Raw genomic sequence first — 11,554 nt, 5'->3', positions numbered from 1 at the left:
AACACAGCCTATCCAGCTGTGATGCACACTGCCCATATGTGCATGGAACAAGAGTAGCCTAATGTGCTTTTGTATGCTTAGAAACATAAAAAACTCATGTTTTCCCCATCGCGTTTTACCTGTAAAAATGGCTTGTTTTCTGTTTCATATGTTCAAAACTCTCCCTTAGGCCTACTATAACGAAGGCTGGTTCAACAGCAATCTGTGTCTTTTTGATCCTGGGGATTTTACGACATCAGTACATTTGACATTTATTTGTTAAAAAAAACAAAAACGGATTGCTTGTTTTTTTGTTTAATTTTATTACAAGCAAACTTAGAATGATTCACCTTCCTGGTTTTATAGTGACACTTTCCGCGGCACGCTTGCAATGCAACTTCTGGAGATGTGTGAATGCGATCTGATCTGTAAAATGGTTCTGATTATGTTCATAAAACACAGTCCTATTTGGGAGCAGTATAAGGTGAGTGGACATTCTCCCTTTCTCTTTATGTTGGATCTTTGTCCAGATACTGTGAAAAGTTTAGATGTGCGTAAAACCCTCCATAGTCTGCGTTGTTTTAATATTATATGCCCACAGGGAGAAATGATGGTACCTGTAAATGTGACATAGCCTATATGTAAAACAAGTTGTTGCTTCGTTTTGATTAGAATTATTCATTCTCTTTTTAGGCCTTATCAATAATTTAATCTTAATTATTGACAATGTTTGGCATGACCATGCTCAACCATAATGCAATTTACAGTATGCTTAGCCCCTATGTCAGTGTGAATGCTATTGAAGCCATGCAATTACTTAGAACAATGTAGACTGCAAATGGGTTCAAGTGAACGTATTTAGCAAAGATAGGTCTACATTTTGTTATTTGGTTTCTGTAAGCCATTTAACAAACTATAACAGACTAACATTGGAATTGGAGTTGATTCCAAGTGAATACATAAGACCAAAAATACAAAACTTGAAGCAACCACATATTTCGCCATGGAACACATTCGGATTGGCCAGTGAGGGGCCAAGCCTCAACACACCCACAACTTGTTTATTCATCAAAACCCACCCCTTTCGCGCCAACGCCAGCAAGTGCGCCAATAATTGTGATAGTGAAACAGCAAAAATATTTCTGACACACCTCTGAACCTATAGCGCTAACGCCTGCGCTTATATTTACCATTGCGATAGGTTTGTTAAAATAGAGCCCTGTCTGTGTGTGTGTGTTGTGTGGTGTGGTGTGTAGGGCGGCAGGTAGCCTAGCGGCCAGTAACCGAAAGGTTACTGGCCGCTAGGCTGGATCGAATCCCCGAACCGACTAGGTGAAAAATCTGTTGGCGTGCTTTTGAGCAAGGCACTTAACCCTAATTGCTCCTGTAAGTCGCTCTGGATAAGAGTGTCTGCTAAATGACTAAATTGTAAAGTGTGTGTGTATGTATATCCGGAACGAGCAAGGTCGCTGCTGGTTGATTGAGTGCTCATAGGAGTGGGTGACCTCGTTCGCTCGATCCGCAACAAAGGAAAGGCAGGAGATGCAGGGAAGAGCTCAAATCACTGGTGTCTGTCCCAGTTTCTCTCTCCCTCTGGTACACTTACACACACTGGCTCTCTCTCTCACACACACACAGTGTGCACACACACTTTGTTGGCCTACACACACTACCCCACCGCAGTCAGACACTTCAAGAGATTGGCACATTTCTCTGCAGTACTGTACCACCTCTGAAAAGAATGGACCATCGCCCCACTGCCCAGCATGAAAGCTACACCCTGTGTTTATATAGGACTTCCATTTTATCTTGAATCAGCCATTCAGCCCTATAGAGTGCATTTGTATACATGTACATAACTGGTTGCCACACAATGACTGCATTGAGACATAAAACGGAGCCGTGACAGACCAGAAATGATTGGAGTCCGTAGGCGTAACAGCATGTAAATCTGAGTCAGGATCCCAGGGCTTCTTCTTCCACTGAAATATTCTGTATTTGCCTTTTGCCAGGCAGGCGCTTTTACGTGTGTGTTTTTGTGTGTGTGTGTGTGTGTGTGTGTGTGTGTGTGAAAAAGACAAGCGGCCAGAGGGGAGGCTGGTTGGAGGGAAGGATGTTCACTGACTGGGAAGGGATGAAGTTATATGTAGCTCTTTCTCTGTGTGTTTTTCTCTGTCTCCTCTCTCTCTGTCTGCCTGACTAACTGACCCCCACCCCTCCCTCTCTCTCTCTCGCTCTCTCTCTACTGTATCATCAGGTCCTGGCACCACCAGTGAAACTCCCACACTCCTCTCCTTCTGGCCTCCGTTACTGGGCCATTTTATCTACATACACACACATGAGTTAGTGTTCAGTGCATGAGTTAGTGTTCAGTGCATGAGTTAGTGTTCAGTGCATGAGTTAGTGTTCAGTGCATGAGTTAGTGTTCAGTGCATGAGTTAGTGTTCAGTCTGACACTACTACTCATCATCTGCTTGTAAGGATATCTGAGGAACATTCTAGCCCTTTCTCTCCCCCTTACATAACTGCTTCTATCTTAATTCGGAGCTATCGAGTCACTAGCGAGATTAGGCGTGGGATACTTGGGTATTCGGAAACACACCGGATGCTATTCTCTCCCGATGCCCTTTGAGACCCCACGTATCAATTATAGACCTGGGTTGAAATACTATTCAAAGTCATTTCAATTACTTTATTTGTGCTCGATTGAGCTTGCCTGGCTTAAAGGACCAATAGATTATTCCCAGAACAGTCCAGGCTAGAACAAATGCTTAAAGTATTTGAAAGATTTTGAATAGTATTTGAACCCAGGTTTCATGTGTTGCTGTGAGGAATGTGGTAAGTGTGACTGTTTAACGGAGGTTCACCTGAGAGGTTTGGCCTTCACACCTCATCATCCGAGAGGTCAGCAGGGCCACTGGTAACTGATCTCCGTGGGCATTGGCTACAGCTATCTCACTGACTCGTGCTCTGGCTCTCCTTTTCTGACACCTAACACACTCTCTCGCTCTCTTCTGAATGTCTCTACCCCCCTCTCGCTCTCTCTCTCTGTCTCATACTATCTCTTTCTATCTCTTTCTTTATATCTCTGTGTGTCTGACTCTTTCAATCTCTCTCAATTCAATTCAAAGGGCTTTATTGGCATGGGAAACATATGGTTACATTGCCAAAGCAAGTGAAATACTGTAGATAATAAACAAAAATGAAATAAAAAAAATGAACAGTTAACATTACACTCACAAAAGTTCCAAAGGAATAGAGACATTTCAAATGTTATATTATGGCTATTCTCTTTCTCTCGATATAGATACATGGATGGACAGACCAGGCCAGAGGGGCACCTCTTTGCTTTACTGTTTCCAGGAAGCAGAAAACGCAGTCTAGAGTTTCCCCTCCCTCCCACCTTCTTCCCTCCCGCTTCCAGCCAGGTGGAGAAAAAGTGTCCCCCGTCCAAAAATGTCCCCCCATTTATTTATTTTTAGGTTCCACAAACAGTGCCTTTGGTTTGTCTCTTACTTCAAAGAGAGGTTCCTACTACAGTATGTCTCACGATTCACTTATCCTGGCTCGTCACCTTTTTTCCCCTGCTTTGACGGAATACCCGAACCAATCCGATGCAGCGAGAAGATTAGTCTGTCATCGTGACTTAAATTCTCTCTTACATCATACCCTGCCATACATCATTAAGCGCTTGGCCGCTATAAATCTTCACAACGTTGAGCTAGAAGAACACGAATGCCAAGAAGGAGATCCCATCATCCAGATTGGTTTCAATGGAGGGAATCAGGGAAAGTCAAACCTGGTACCAGATCTGTTTGTGCTCTTGCGTGACAATGATCATAGGAGTTGACAAGACTGTACAGCAGATCTGGGACCAATTTAACCTTTTTGCTGGAGCTCTCAGGATTTGGATTTGAAAGCTCCTCCTTTTGTTAAGCTTTTTCTTATTGGCTGGGTTCGTATTGGATTCTTGGAGTAAGGAGAAGGAAGAAGTTGTGCAGCCACTTCCTGGAAATAACCATCAATTATCTGACATCATCGGATTGCCCTTTAGAAGAATATCTACACTTTTTGATGCCCACATTTCTCTTTCAACATATGACCAGTGTGTTCTGTCAGCATGGTCTGACTAAGAAACTGGATGGTCTTACCCCAGGAAACTGTGACTACTTTGAACCACCAGAAAAGGAGGATAAAGAGCATTCAATGTCTGCATAATTAGTGGCTTATGCTTAAACTGGGACAAAACTATGCAATTTTCCCCATACCATCACTTCCGTATATCTGATATTTCACAAATGTATTTTGTGATTTGTTTTTGTTGTCATATGACCAGGCCCTTCAGCATGTTTCCCCATTCTCCCCCCCAACAATGAATAGGTCCAACATTTGAGATAGCCTACTAACCTCCTGTTGGCAGTACTCACTAGTCACTCACTACAAACGACTGTTCATGGTATTTCAGGAAGGCTTACTTCTTCGGGAGGTCCGGAACAATAGGGGTTTGGCTTGCTTAGCTTTGTTGTCTGTTGCAGCTCTTATTGAGTTAGCTTAACTGTGTGTGTTGTAGCGCTTGTTGAGTTTGCCTGTGTGAGAGAGAGAGCGAGAGAAATGGAGAGAGAGAAAGAGGGGGGAACTCCAGTCCTCCCCTCCTCCCTCCCCCCTCTCTCTGATGACTCAGAGAAATGTGCTTGGCTCCTGGCAGGCCGGCCTGCCAAAGCACTGGGCCTGATGAAAACACACTGAAATTGACGGGAGAATTCCTTGGTAGAATCTTCTAGGATTATAGGGCCTAAAGCTTTCTCAGATGACCAGATTTGATAAATAAGAGCATAAAACTAATAGCATAAATGTGTAACTGGTTGTACTGAAGCCTCAAAGCCTCCTAATGGTTTTGCTTTGGTACGGCAAGTGAGTCTGTCCATGTTCTGTGTACTTTGGATGTGAGCCAGTTGGGTGACTTTAAATCCAATGCAGTTGCACTTACATTAAGGATACAGAAGTGGTTGTCTTTTGTATGGAATATTTCTTCGTCTACATGGTCAAACAGGGCTACACTGGACTACAATGCCAATGTGGCATAGTCCACTTCGGGGTCATGTTCAGTTGAGCACGCTGTAGCAAAACGTTTTGTAATGAACAAAATAAAATGTTTTCAGCCTACAGAACACAACTCAGGATCTACACAAGTATGTCAAAGTGCTAGCCCTGGCATCTCTGGCTAGCCTCTCCAGCTCTAGCGGGAGCTCAGTGGCACGGGGCTGACGATGTGAGAGAGTTTGGCTCGTGTCACCAGCCTTAAGCCCTGCTGGCCTCCATGGACAACACTGTCACCCCATTAATCTGTCTCTCTACACCCCCCCCCCCCCCCCTCTCTATCTCTCTCGCTCTCTCTCTCTCTCTGTATCTCTCTCTCTCTATGTCTGTCTCTCTCTCTCTGTATCTCTTTGTATGTCTCTCTCTCTGTATGTCTCTCTCTCGCTCTCTGTATCTCTCGCTCTCTGTGTGTCTCTCTATATATCTCTCTCTCTGTATCTCTCTCTCTCTCTGTATCTCTCTCTCTCTCTCTGTATCTCTCTCTCTCTCTCTCTGTATCTCTCTCTCGCTCTCTCTGTATCTCTCGCTCTCTGTGTATCTCTCTCTGTATCTCTTTGTCTCTCTCTCTCGCTCTGTATCTCTCTCTGTATCTCTCTCTGTATCTCTGTATCTCTCTCTCTCTCTCTCTCTCTCTCTCGCTCTCTGTGTATCTCTCTCTGTATCGCTCTCTCTCTCTGTCTCTCTCCGTATCGCTCTCTCTCTCTGTATCTCTCTCTCTCTGTATCTATCTCTCTCTCTCTCTCTCTCTCTCTCTGTATCTCTTTGTATGTCTCTCTCTGTATCTCTCTTGCTCTCTCTGTATCTCTCGCTCTTTGTGTATCTCTCTGTATCACTCTCTCTCTGTATCTCTCTCGTTCTCTCTCTGCATCACGTTCTCTGTATCACTCTTTCTCTGTCTCTTTCCCCTCGCTCTCCTTCTTCACCTCTGTCTCCCACCCACCCACCCCTTCTCTTCCTCTCTCTACTCAGGATTCTACTGAATTGCTTTAAGAAGCCAGCACCTTTCTTTCTTAGAATATACTCAAGCCCTTTTTGTTTTTCATAAGAAATTTAGACAGAACCACCAAACTTAGATAGAAATCTCGTAACGTAACCGACTGCTTCCACACAGATGGTCTAAATGGGAAGATAACAGTCGAGTTTCTTGGCTGTAGGGTTTATTGTGTTGGCTAACTCCTTAAGATAGCTTTGTTGAGATCCATCAAGCCAAATATGCTGGCCAACGATGTTCTTGTGGAATTGCATTCTCTTAGTTTTCTGTTCTGAGGTATCATCCCTCATATCCCGTATCCATCCCATGGTTATAAACAATAGTATCAACACACACACACACACACACACACACACAGTGACCCTATCTATAGTGCATTCGGAAAGTATTCAGACCCCTTGACTTTTTCCACATTTTGTTATGTTACAGCCTTATTCTAAAATTGATTAAATTGTTTTTTTTTACCTCATCAATCTACACACAATACCCCATAATGATAAAGCAAAAACAGCTTTTTAGAAATGTTTGCAAATGTGTGTGTATATATATAAAACAAAAAAAGAAGGAAATATAATATTTACATAAGTATACAGACCCTTTACTCAGTACTTTGTTGAAGCACCTTTGGCAGCGATTACAGCCTCGAGTCTTCTTGGGTATGACGCTACAAGCTTAGCACACCTGTATTTGGGGAGTTTCTCCCATTTTTCTCTGCAGATCCTCTCATGCTCTGTCAGGTTGGATGGGGAACGTCGCTGCACAGCTATTTTCAGGTCTCTCCAGAGATGTTTGAGCAGGTTCAAGTCCGTACTCTGGCTGGGCCACTCAAGGACATTCAGAGACTTGTCCCGAAGCCACTCATGCGTTGTCTTGGCTGTGTGCTTAGGGTGGTTGTCCTGTTGGAAGGTGAGGTCCTGAGCGCTCTGGAGAAGGTTTTCATCAAGGCCAAAGAGTTCAATCTTGGTTTCATCAAACCAGAGAATCTTGTTTCTCATGGTCTGAGAATCATTTAGGTGCCTTTTGGCAGACTCCAAGCAGGCTTTCATGTGCCTTTTACCGAGGAGTGGCTTCCATCTGGCCACTCTACCATAAAGGCCTGATTGGTGGAGTGCTGCAGAGATGGGAGAACCTTCCAGAAGGACAACCATCTCCACAGAGGAGCAATGTCAGAGTGATCATCGGGTTCTTGGTCACCTCCCTGACCAAGGCCCTTCTCCCCCGATTGCTCAGTTTGCCTGGGCGGGCAGCTCTTTGGCCGGGCGGGCAGCTCTAGGTCTTGGTGGTTCCAAACTTCTTCCATTTAAGAATGATGGAGGCCACTGTGTTCTTGGGGACCTTCAGTGCTGCAGAAATGTTTTGGTACCCTTCCCCAGATCAGTGCCTCAACACAATCCTGTCTCCGAGCTCTACGGACAATTCCTTCGACCTCGTGGCTTGGTTTTTGCTCTGACATGCACTGTCAACTGTGGGACCTTTATATAGACAGGTGTGTGCCTTTCCAAATCATGTCCAATCAATTGAATTTACCACAGGTGGACTCCAATCAAGTTGTAGAAACATCTCAAGGAGGATCAGTGGAAACAGGATGCACCAAAGCTAAATTTCGAGTCTCATAACAAAGGGTCTGAATACTTATGTAAATAAGGTATTTCAGTTATTTTTTTAAACAAATTTACATATTTCTAAAAACCTGTTTTCACTTAGTCATTTTGGGGTATTGTGTGTAGATTGAGGAACATTTTTTATTTAATCAATTTTAGAATAAAGCTGTAACGTAACAAAATGTGGAAAAGGTCAAGGGGTCTGAATACCTTCCGAATGCACAATGTATGGCCTGCATAACAGTGATAAATCTGGACAAGGAAATGGTCTGCTGCTCTACTGAGGAAAGAACATTTTGAATCAGGTGTGCTAGATTAGGGTTGGAGCAAAAACCTACAGGACGGTAGCTCTCCAGGAATAGGGTTGGGCAGTCCTGCTGTAAAACAACACATTTAACTGCACTTATCCGGTGTATGTAACATATTTGTTTCTTTTTTGTGTGTCTGAGTGCACATTGATGTGTCTGTAAATGTTCCAAGGGAAATGAGAACATGCACAGGACCGTCGACATTGATGTCCATGATGGACTGACTTGGCTTATGTACTCCCTTATGCCAACCACAACCTCCTGTATATTCCACGTCTGTATGTCACTTACTCTGTGTGTGTGTGTGTGTGTGTGTGTATTGCAGCACTGCAGGAACGGAGGTGTTTAATAATGGCGGCCACACCGCTGCTGGAACTCCCTGTGTGAGAGACCGAGTGAGAGACAGGAGAGAGATGAGAGAAAGAGAGGAGAGAGCAACAGCTCGTTTGAAGTCTGTGACTAAGCCTAGCATGAAACGACAGTTCTTCAGCCGTCTCAGCCAGTTCCCTTCACACACACACACACACAGTATTGTACAGCTAACCTTGTGGGGACACACAATTCAGTCCCTAACCCTAATCTTAACCCAAAAACCTAACCTTAATCCTAAACCTAACCCTAGCGCCTAACCCTAAAACTAACTCTAGCTCCTAACCCTTAACGTAATTCTAACCCTAACACTAATTCTAACCTTAACCCTAAACCCCCTAGAAATAGCATTTGACCTCGTGGGGACTAACAAAATGTTCCCAGTTGGTCAAATGTTTGTTTACTATTCTTGTGGGGACTTCTGGTCCCCACAAGAATAGTTAAACACGTCCACACACACACTCACCCCAATCCCTCCTCTCACACTTTGCATCCCACCTAGTTTTGATCCACTTCATAGTTCATACCACAGATGACACTGAGTCACTGATAACCAACATCAAACACTTCTAGACGGCGGCCATTTTGTTTGCTCCGCCATATCACCTTTCCCAAACCTCGGTCACACTGGGACAGTGAAACAGTCAGAGGGACAGAGACTCCAACTCATGTCTTTGTTACAGATACAGTGGGGAGAACAAGTATTTGATACACTGCCGATTTTGCAGGTTTTCCTACTTACAAAGCATGTAGAGGTCTGTAATTTTTATCATAGATACACTTCAACTGTGAGAGACGGAATCTAAAACAAAAATCCAGAAAATCACATTGTATGATTTTAAAGTAATGAATTTGCATTTCATTGCATGACATAAGTATTTGATACATCAGAAAAGCAGAACTTAATATTTGGTACAGAAACCTTTGTTTGCAATTACAGAGATCATACGTTTCCTGTAGGTCTTGACCAGGTTTGCACACACTGCAGCAGGGATTTTGGCCCACAGACTTTCAGCTCCCTCCAAAGATGTTATATTGGGTTCAGGTCTGGAGACTGGCTAGGCCACTCCAGGACCTTGAGATGCTTCTTACGGAGCCACTCCTTAGTTGCCCTGGCTGTGTGTTTCGGGTCGTTGTCATGCTGGAAGACCCAGACACGACCCATCTTCAATGCTCTTACTGAGGGAAGGAGGTTGTTGGCCAAGATCTTGCGATACATGGTCCCATCCATCCTCCCCTCAATACGGTGCAGTCGTTCTGTCCCCTTTTCAGAAAAGCATCCCCAAAGAATGATGTTTCCACCTCCATGCTTCACGGTTGGGATGGTGTTCTTGGGGTTGTACTCATCCTTCTTCTTCCTCCAAACACGGCAAGTGGAGTTTAGACCAAAAAGCTCTATTTTTGTCTCATCAGACCACATGACCTTCTCCCATTCCTCCTCTGGATCATCCAGATGGTCATTGGCAAACTTCAGACGGGCCTGGACATGCGCTGGCTTGAGCAGGGGGACCTTGCGTGCGCTGCAGGATTTTAATCCATGACGGCATAGTGTGTTACTAATGGTTTTCTTTGAGACTGTGGTCCCAGCTCTCTTCAGGTCATTGACCAGGTCCTGCCGTGTAGTTCTGGGCTGATCCCTCACCTTCCTCATGATCATTGATGCCCCACAAGGTGAGATCTTGCATGGAGCCCCAGACCGAGGGTGATTGACTGTCATCTTGAGCTTCTTCCATTTTCTAATAATTGCGCCAACAGTTGTTGCCTTCTCACCAAGCTGCTTGCCTATTGTCCTGTAGCCCATCCCAGCCTTGTGCATGTCTACAAATTTATCCCTGATGTCCTTACACAGCTCTCTGGTCTTGGCCATTGTGGAGAGGTTGGAGTCTGTTTGATTGAGTGTGTGGACAGGTGTCTTTTATACAGGTAACGAGTTCAAACAGGTGCAGTTAATACAGGTAATGAGTGGAGAACAGGAGGGCTTCTTAAAGAAAAACTAACAGGTCTGTGAGAGCCGGAATTCTTACTGGTTGGTAGGTGATCAAATACTTATGTCATGCAATAAAATGCAAATTAATTACTTAAAAATCATACAATGTGATTTTCTGGATTTTTGTTTTAGATTCCGTCTCTCACAGTTGAAGTGTACCCATGATAAAAATTACAGACCTCTACATGCTTTGTAAGTAGGAAAACCTGCAAAATTGGCAGTGTATCAAATACTTGTTCTCCCCACTGTATGTTTATATTGACTACTAAGTCCATATGTCTTATGTATGGGCTCCTCCTATATGTCCATGTGTCTATCTTTCAGGACTTATGTCTATCTAATTAGTCATTTAAACTAGACATCTGTATTGTCATTGTATTTAGACAGGCCTAGTTTAAACGTCTTAAACTTACTCACATGAACTGTCATTGGATGTAGCTTCTGCACATGGAAGGCCATAAGGACTATGATGTTAGTAGAATAGTCAGAGATGCTGGTGAGAGAGGCATGTCTCTGTTATGGAGGCGAGGAATTATATGTTCATATGGCTTCGCTCCCTGACACTAGTCCTGTATGGTGGGTTTGGGATGGGTACAGTACACACCCTCTCTCTCTTCTCCTGGAGGCCTATGTGACAGGTTTCCACTCCGCCTTTGCGTCGGGTGTGTGTGTAGTCTGAGTCGTGAGGGTTGAGGGTGAGTCATCCCCTGAGCTCTCTCTTCATTATTCCCCCTCACGTCCCCCACACACCGCACCGTACCCCAGACACAGCGCTTACCAAACAAACAGGCACAGCACAGTGTTACATGTCAATCATTCTTCCCCCATCACATGTATACAGAGAGAGACAGAGTAGTTATCTATCTCCAGCTGAAGAGAAACAAGACACACCTGAGTCTGCTGCAATTGGGAATACAACAAACCTTTCATTCCAAACTTCCATTCAAAGCTAAAATTGGCATTAATGCATGATTTGTGTCAAAGTCAGGTTGTTGTCCCATAGGCCTTTATGTACAGTATGTTTAATATTATTTGCATAGTCGGCTACATCTCATTCGTTAGCAGCTGGTACAATAAGACTTGCAGGCTTTTTACCTGTTGGCAGGTAGAACGGGTCGGTGATAACTGAAAGTATGAATAATTGCTCCCATATACAAACACACACACAACACATAGATTCCCTGGGGCTGCATTGCCCCTTGAGCCTCGCTGAGGTTTTCAA

The sequence above is a fragment of the Coregonus lavaretus genome (genome assembly GCF_964263955.1).
Source record: "Coregonus lavaretus genome assembly, chromosome: 6".
NCBI classification, from domain to species: domain Eukaryota; kingdom Metazoa; phylum Chordata; class Actinopteri; order Salmoniformes; family Salmonidae; genus Coregonus; species Coregonus lavaretus.
This window is presented reverse-complemented; position numbering follows the sequence as displayed.